Below are 8,398 nucleotides of genomic sequence, written 5' to 3'. Positions count from 1 at the left end.
TCAACCTCAGCGTTTCATCCAAGGTATGTGTTTCAAAATTCTTTCAATAGTTCACCATTTTCGTCTGAAAGAGCTTCGATTTTTGGTTGATTTTTTGGTATTTCTTGTACTGTACTTAGGTTTTCAAACAACACCTACGTTTCATCCAAGGTATGTGTTTCAAAATTCTTTCAATGGTTCACCATTTTCGTCTGAAAAAGCTTTGATTTTTAGTTGATTTTTCACTATTTCTTGTACTTTTCTTAGGTTTTCAAAATGGAAAAAATCAATGACGATGATGTGTTAGCTTCTGTTTTTTCCAAAAAGAACAAAAGGGTTTCTCTCAGGGATCAAAATGTCACTAACATTTGAGTTATAATATTTTATATTTGGATTTATAATATCATGAACTTGGAGTTATAAGATTATGTATTTGCTCTTATACTAAACGTTGGATATATAATAATATGTATCTGGATTGATATTTTAATGTGGAATTTTTTTACAAAGTATTTGGTGTTTTATTAATATGTAATTGGAATTATAATAAGGTATAATTGAAGCTTTATTTTTGTTTCGAAGTTATAATATTTTTTTTTGGATATTATCAATGGTACCCTTGTACTATAGCAAAATATCAATGGAATCGTAGTTAATTTCAATGGTACCCCCCCCAAGTATATGCTAATTTCAAGGAAGACTTAGGGAGGAGTGGAGGAAACACCTGGTACTTTCTGCATATTCGGGTTGATTATTGTCGGGCTTGAGATGAAGCAGCCATGGAAGGAGAGCAGGAAGAGGAAAGGGAAAAGGGAAGAAGAAGAAACTAACCATGGTTAGGTCAAATTCAAGATTTAACAGGCATTTAACGGAAAAATGATTAATAGTGTCACGCTTGTAATTAGCATATACTTGGGGGGGTACCATTGAAATTAACTGGGGTACCATTGATATTTTGATATAGTGCAAGGATAACATTGATAATATCCCTTTTTTTTGTTATATTTTGGATTGTAACATTATTTGTTTGGATATATAACATTATTAAATTGCGTTTTCTTCCCAGGATAAGAACATATATACCAACTGCAAACCCCATTTATTTCTAATAAATCGTAAAGAACAACTGAAGCTAACTGCCAAGCAAGTTGATGACGTTAATGATATTGGCTTTGGACACATTCTGAGAATCAAGCCTTTTAGGTTTCCCGCTGGCATAATTCCTTTTCTCATTTCCCACTTTGATGCAGTCAGTCGCATCTAGTGTATGCCGAATTAACATAACTACATTATCATGGCTGATGACGTTTATGAAATTTTTGGGTTGTCGTTGAACCCTTCTAAATGACTAATTACTCGATCTAAGAGAGTGGATAACGATGTTGATACATGGCTAGGGAAGGTTGACTTCTCTAAGCCTGAGACCGTCAAGGCAAAGGAGGTTCTTGCTATGTTTAACAGGTTTCCCGAAGGCGAGGATGATTTTAAAAAACAATTTGTTTTGAACTCATTGACTATTTTGTTGGCCCCCCTCCCAAACTTTAAATTGAAGAAGTCGATGTAGCCTTGCATTGCTGATGCTTCAGCAATCAAGAAATTTGATTGGTGTTCTTTTATTTTGGACAATTTATGTTAAGTTGTTTAATCAAGCAAGTTTGTCAATAGCTGTATTTTGATATTGTTTGTCTGCTATTGTTATCGGTTCCCTCACCAAGGGAAACTATGCCCCAACTCCCTCCCGTTAATCAAGCACATGCTTGAAGACCATCTCAAACACAGGTTTGACCAGGAGAGGTTGAAGGGGTTTGGAAGAGGTACTTTTGTGTCGCAGGGATTGACTGGTGTAGAACAGGTGATGATGCTTTCGAGGAAGATGTTAACGAGGTTGAAAAAGATCAACCTGATGGTGAACCAACTAACTTGTTTGATGATCCTTTATTTGAAACCAACGAGCCAGTTCATGTGGATCATCAAACACATGATAAGTCTTTCACTTACACTTTTGATACGCGATGGGAGATGGATTTGGAACTTGCTTGCAAAGGCTACAATGTAAGTTTTTCTTAACACTTTTTAACTTTCAACATATTTATGAAATAGTCTATTAATTTGTTGATATAGTAGCATACAGTTGGCATTTTAATAATCCATAATTGGTATTATAATTGCTCCTATTTGATATTACACTATATTATCTTTGGGACTATTAGGTGTTTATATTTGGTATTGTATTATTATACAGTTGGTATTATAATAATACATAATTGCTTGAATAACTATATATGTTTGGATATATAATAGTATCTAAATGACATTAAAATTTAACTTTGGTAATTTTATAAATGGTTGATCGTTTACATTTTTTATTATAATATATCGACTCAGGATCTACAGATGGCAGAGGCTATTTTCAAAAGAGCCTTAGAGGTTATTACACATACATACTGTTAGAGGGTGCCGGCGAATTTAAGGATGGGGAGGGGCGATGAGGCTTTGATAAATGATGAAGTTTTGTCGCAGACTCAACAAATCAGGCATAATAATGATTGGCTAGCGTCCCTTGACGCGTTTTGCAGGATTTTGATTAATAAGAATAACCCCATGCTTAAAGCACCAACCTCAATCCACCATCAACCCCAACCAACCCACCCAATGTTCTAGTCGTTAACCCTAATTCCCACAACTCTAAAGTAGCGATGTTAGACCTCTTGAGCTTTGATGATGACTACACTTTATTTAAACAAATATGTTTTTAGAGATTGTGTGCAGGTCGATATCCGGTCGTGATTATGATCGTTGATAGTACCTATGACTTGGTTCATGGAAATGTACGTGTCAAAAGGATCCGAAAGATGTTAGAAGAAGTATATCGGTTGGGATGAAAAATGGAGACAGCAGGTCTACTGTTGTCAAGTTGGATGTTCTAACAAAACTGGAAATTGGAAACAGCGCACTGTTCCTGAACTTAAGTCAAGCTACGTTAACTGGAAATTCAGGTTATTTATTTTTAATTATTTTTTTTAGTTAATGTATTAAATAAAGTTGATTTGTTGCATTAATAAATTATTAAAGTTAATTGGCAAAATATTTTCTAAAATATCTAACGTGTGATTTTCTAAATATAAGCCTTTATTTTAGGATCTATATTTAGTAAATATTGGATTTACTAAATATAGGAACAGCAGCTGAGTCTTTGCTATTTTTAGCTAAAGGTAACCGTCCCTAATATTAGTAATAGGTAACGATCCCTATTATTAACTAAAGGCAACCGTATCTAAATTTAGCTAAAGTAAACCGTGCTTATTATTTGAAAAGAGAACTGCAGCTAATTTTAGTATATGAGAACTGCTGCTTAAGGGAACAATATCTATTATTAGTAAAAGGGAACAACGGTTATTATTAAATAACCGTGGGCTTGAATTTGTCAAGTTTAATACCTATTTTAGAGACTAACCGTAGATAACCTTGGATATAAAATCCACATTATTCCCATGATTATTTTGGATAAGGAATAATGGGTTGGAATATTCCTTTTTATTAGGGATTTTAGCTCTATAAATAGTGGACTCGGTTATTCTTCAAAACTTGCCTTAGTATGAGCCATTAAATCATACGTAATTTTGGGAGAATTTTTACAAGAAAATTTTGTTTTAAAAATGCCAATTAATTTATAATATTTTCTTGTGAAACTTATTGATTTTATTTTTAGAGAATTTTTATCCTTTGGTAAGGGTTTTTGAGAAAATCTTTGTAATTAGACTCGGGTGAGCCTAAGGGGGAATTTGATAGCTTTTAGTGAAGCTAGTGTGGAGTTTAGCTTTTAGTGAAGCTAAGTTTGTTGCTTTGAGTAAAGCAATTTGAGAGAAAAGTTGGCCTAGTTGTTGCGCTTCGAGTGAAGTAAGATGTTTAATGTAATTGTAACGAGTTGCCTTAAACATAGTGGAGAATTTAGAAATCCCGAAGGGTCGTGGTTTTTTCTTTTATTTAGGCCTAGAATGTTTCCACGTAAAAATCGTTTGTCCCTTTTATTGTTTTGCTCTAAGTTTAAGCTTTATTTAGTTTATTCAATTCCGCAAAAAATAGGGCAAAAACGCTTAAACTAGTAACAACAACAATTCACCCCCCATCTTGTTGCTGTTCCCGTTCGTAATTGAGTCTACAATTGGTATCAGAGCCCTGTTTCCAATAGATCAAGAAACCCTGATGGCAGAATCCTGGTGTTCCCAAAAATGTCAATTATGAACGAGCGAATGGAAGAAGGATATTGTAACACCCCGTAATTTATCGGGTTTAAAAAATAAATAAAATATAATAAATTAAAGTATAACAAAATAAAATAAATACGTAATATTGAATTATGTTATTGTACATGGTTAATTATAAGAAACAAAGTAAGTTTAAATTTTAACGGTAACGAGTTTTATCGCGTGACGTTTCTTTTCTGTTTTAACAATAATATAATAATTAATCAATTAATTAATTAATTAACAAAAAAATTAAGGAGGGAATGGGAAGGGGGCAGCCGGTTGAGTATAGGGAATGGGAGGAGTTTTGTAACTCCTCTCATAATTGGGTTTTATGGCACAATAAGTGATTAATAATTCCTATTAATCCTTTAAACCTCAATTGAAGTCTTCACATTCTTAATCCCCAAAATTGATCACAAAAATCAGAAAAAAATTTTCCTTCCCTTGCTCTTGGTTTCGGCTGTCACAAAGAAAACAAAAATTTGGTTTGTTCAATTCAATCTTTTTATCTAAGGGGTACGTTAATTGAATTGTTAATTAAAAAAAATTTTATATACAAGATTTCTAAGGTGAATTATATGTATATATTTATCTTTGTGTATGATGATATCCTATGACTTTTTGGAGGATTGAGTATCTTTTTTTATATATATATATAATTTTCTCTAATAATCCTTTAATAAACTTTAATTTTGTTAAAAGGATTAAGTTATGTTTCTTGATTTATATTCTTTAACAATGATTAAATTATTATAAGAATTAAGTTTATATTGATATTTAAATAAATTCTTTTATGATTTATATTTCTCTAACTAAATTACAATTTGTTAGTAGAAATTTAAATAGTATGGATCAAGTAGTGTAGTCATCCAAGAATTTATAAATCCATTAACAAAATTTGATTTGCTTGAAGGAATGTGAATTTATATATGTCTTAATTTAAAAAGGATGATTTGGTTTATGATTCTCTACAAGAATTATAATTTGTTAAGAGAATTAAGTATTTAATTTAATTATCATAGTTTGTGAAATGTTTTTAAGTCTCTTGAAGGATCTTGTGGATGGGCATATTTCTTTTATTTGATGACTTTTATGTTTTGTTGAATGGGGTTTTGGGAAATAATATATGTGTGGAATTATCAAGTGGTTGTGTGATAGAAAAATTTGTCTTGTTTGTTTTATTGTAGTCATTGTGATATTGGTCTTGTTAGATTATTTTGGTCGTGAGATTAAAAGAGTTAGTAATTTGAATAATGAATATATATATAATAATAATAATAATAATAATAATAATAATAATAATAATAATAATAATAATAATAATAATAATAATAATAATAACAATATAATGGGAGTGTTGGATAGCAGCTGCTGCCCGGCATTGGTGCCGATCCGGAAACGTTAGTCGTGTTCCATTGTTGGTTTATGTATCCGATGCGTTAAAAAAACTCGTTAAACGCTTGAAATAATTAAAAATAGTAATTGGATGTTAGAAATTATGAAATTTGGTACCCAAGGTAATTGATGCATTCCGGACGCAGTGGTGAAGTCGGATTTTTCATTTGAATTTTCTAAACTGTCCGAAATGGCCAATAAAGTTTCTGGTCAGAAATTAAATTTGGAATCATTGGAAATTGGATGAAAATATTTAAAATTATCAAGTCTTAGTAATATCTTATTAGTATGGAGTGGATTAAATGTGTAAACACGTTCTAATACGTGATCGTTTTGTGTGTGTGTGTTATTTAGGACCTCGATTCATAAGAGGGCGAAATTCTTATCGTGCTTAAACGTTGTTTGGTTACAGCGCTTAAAGGTACACGCTTAGACCATACTGTTTATGTGGTTGTGCAAGTACTGTTGTTTCATTTCTAATCGAGGCTTTGTAAATCACATAAGGATTAGACACCTCAAATAATTTGAAAGATATTAATTGGAAGCTTAGAATTTATGTGTATGTCACCCAAAGGGGTTGACGTTTGGTTATGTTACCCAAAGGGGTTAACAATTGGTTTGGATTATTATAATTATTGTTCCCATGGCAGTTTTGGATTATTACGGTCACCATGGGGGTATGCGTACTTTAGCCTTTGGCGACCCAAACAGGACGGGCAACGTCTTAGGTCGGTGGTTGCCTTGGGATTAGCTCTCCCAAGTGTATTCCTCCAAAAACATTTGAATTTATACTTGAACGACCCAAGCAGGACGGGCAACGTTACAAGTTGGAATTATCTAATGATGAATGGTTTGTACTTGAACGACCCGAACAGGACGGGCAACGTTACAAGTTGGGTTTCATTAATAATAAATGTATTAGAGCCTATGCATGCTAGGATGAACAATTTACTTGTTTTCAATCTGATTGATAATTGTATGATATCTCTGACGTGTATTGGTTTGTTTCTTTCGAACCTACTATGTGTTGTCCTACGACGACTAGTAGGTTGATTGCAGGTGGGGTCCAGAGTGAGATCTTGACGTAGAACCCGTAATAAGCAAGACTTTGTATTATCTTTTATATTAGATTATGAATAGACAGAATCTATGTAATTAATGTAACAAAAGAGATAGTTTATTTTCGTTTCCGCTATTTCGATTAGTTGTTTAGAGGCCTCTAGGCTCTCGAGTTGTTCGTTAGAGTTCCGCTGACTTATTATTTTTCACATTGGTCTTGTTTTCTGTTTATCTATATTTCTTTATCGACGAAACGTTGACGGTCCTAGAGAAAAGTCTTCTCTAGAGTCTAAAAAGGTGAACCAGAATTTTTATTTTCATATGGATTTTCGGGTCACTTAAATCGGACTGTTACAATTGGTATCAGGGCCAACGTTCCTCAGATGATAAAGGAATAAACGACCTAATAGAGAGTTGGGAAATAGACCTTAGGACGTAATTTTGTTGTATATTGTTTGTGTTGTTGTGATAGTAATGTTTTGTTTGTACTTCCGTGTAGAATCAGGATATATGGATAAGGGAAAAACACCCATGCACTCACACACCCCCAGGAAGACTAGCGAAGTATCGATGTTTGACCCAGAGACTGCCTGGAGAGAAGTCTCCAATGCTGATATATGGAGAATAAGGAATGGTGAAAGTATCCGAGATTATAGGGAGAGGATGCGAATGGTTAAGGCAAAGGCTGATAGGGTATGCTATGATTTAGATTTAGACTTAAATGAATTACATCGTTTGTCCGAATCTAGGAAAAATGTAGAACCGGGGAAAGAGGGCGAGCCCCACATATCAGACGACGCTGATGTGGTCTTGGAACAGTTGAAGGAGCAGGACCTACCCGACCTTCCACTCGTGGAAACCGAGGTTCAGTTGTAGAGTGATGTCAAAATGTGGGAGCCTAAGCGGGAACCACCTACTTATGTAGAAATTTCCAGTGATGATGAGGGTGACAATTGGGGGTCGCACTATGACCTATATGGCTATGGGACTGGGCTTGATGGGGTTTGCTCAGATGAAGAGGATCCCGAAGAAGACGTGGAGGAGGTACCAATAAACCACCCTAGAGATAGTGACAGTGAATCAGGAGAAGCACACTCGAACTCCAGCTCTGATTCTGGGGAAGATGCAGATGATGAGGATTTTGACTTAGCTAGCTATGAAGAGAGTGCTGACACTTGGGACGCTTGGCGCTAAAATGTTTTCCCTTTAGTTATATCTTTCGAGCTATTATCATATGAATATGTAAAAGTTTTGCGGAAATCAGTTGAAACGCATCAGGTTATATCAATAAAATATCATAGTATGTTTCTGTTTCCTTTCAATGAGGTGTGATGTGCATTATATATTGAGTCACTTTCACAATGTTTGTATTAATTTCAATATTATGTATATATAAATAGATAAACCTAAGCTCTAGTGAATAAGTAGTTGTATGATGAGTCAAATTCTGTTCTTTCTCCTGAACTTTCGAACCCTTAGGTCCTCCTTGTAATTAGTACCTTTTTTTTTTCTTGCAGAAAATGCCTCCTTTGTCAAGAAAGAGACTGTCTAGAGAAGATGCTAACCGTACGCTAAGAAATCTGGTGAAAGCATTATCATGTGTAAACGCACCAAGAGAGAGGTCTATGTCGGAATTAGCATCTGAAATGAGCAAACGGATTTGTCAGAGCAAACCCTCAACTTTCGACGGTAAAGGGGAACCGTCAGAGCTTGAACTG

The 8,398-nt window shown here is 33.9% G+C and overlaps 1 long non-coding RNA gene across 1 annotated transcript; it reads left to right on the top strand.

Moving 5' to 3' along the window:
- LOC130820211 (uncharacterized) lies at positions 1-7,931 on the top strand. The gene is made up of 5 exons (XR_009045133.1): positions 1-23; positions 120-150; positions 247-2,031; positions 2,736-2,975; positions 5,976-7,931. It is a non-coding gene; the product is annotated as an uncharacterized LOC130820211 (long non-coding RNA).
- Positions 7,932-8,398: the final 467 nt, after the last annotated feature.

Source organism: Amaranthus tricolor, chromosome 8 (genome assembly GCF_026212465.1).
Source record: "Amaranthus tricolor cultivar Red isolate AtriRed21 chromosome 8, ASM2621246v1, whole genome shotgun sequence".
NCBI classification, from domain to species: Eukaryota; Viridiplantae; Streptophyta; class Magnoliopsida; order Caryophyllales; family Amaranthaceae; genus Amaranthus; species Amaranthus tricolor.
The sequence above is the reverse complement of the archived record's forward strand: the minus strand, read 5'-3'. Positions and strand labels throughout refer to the sequence as shown.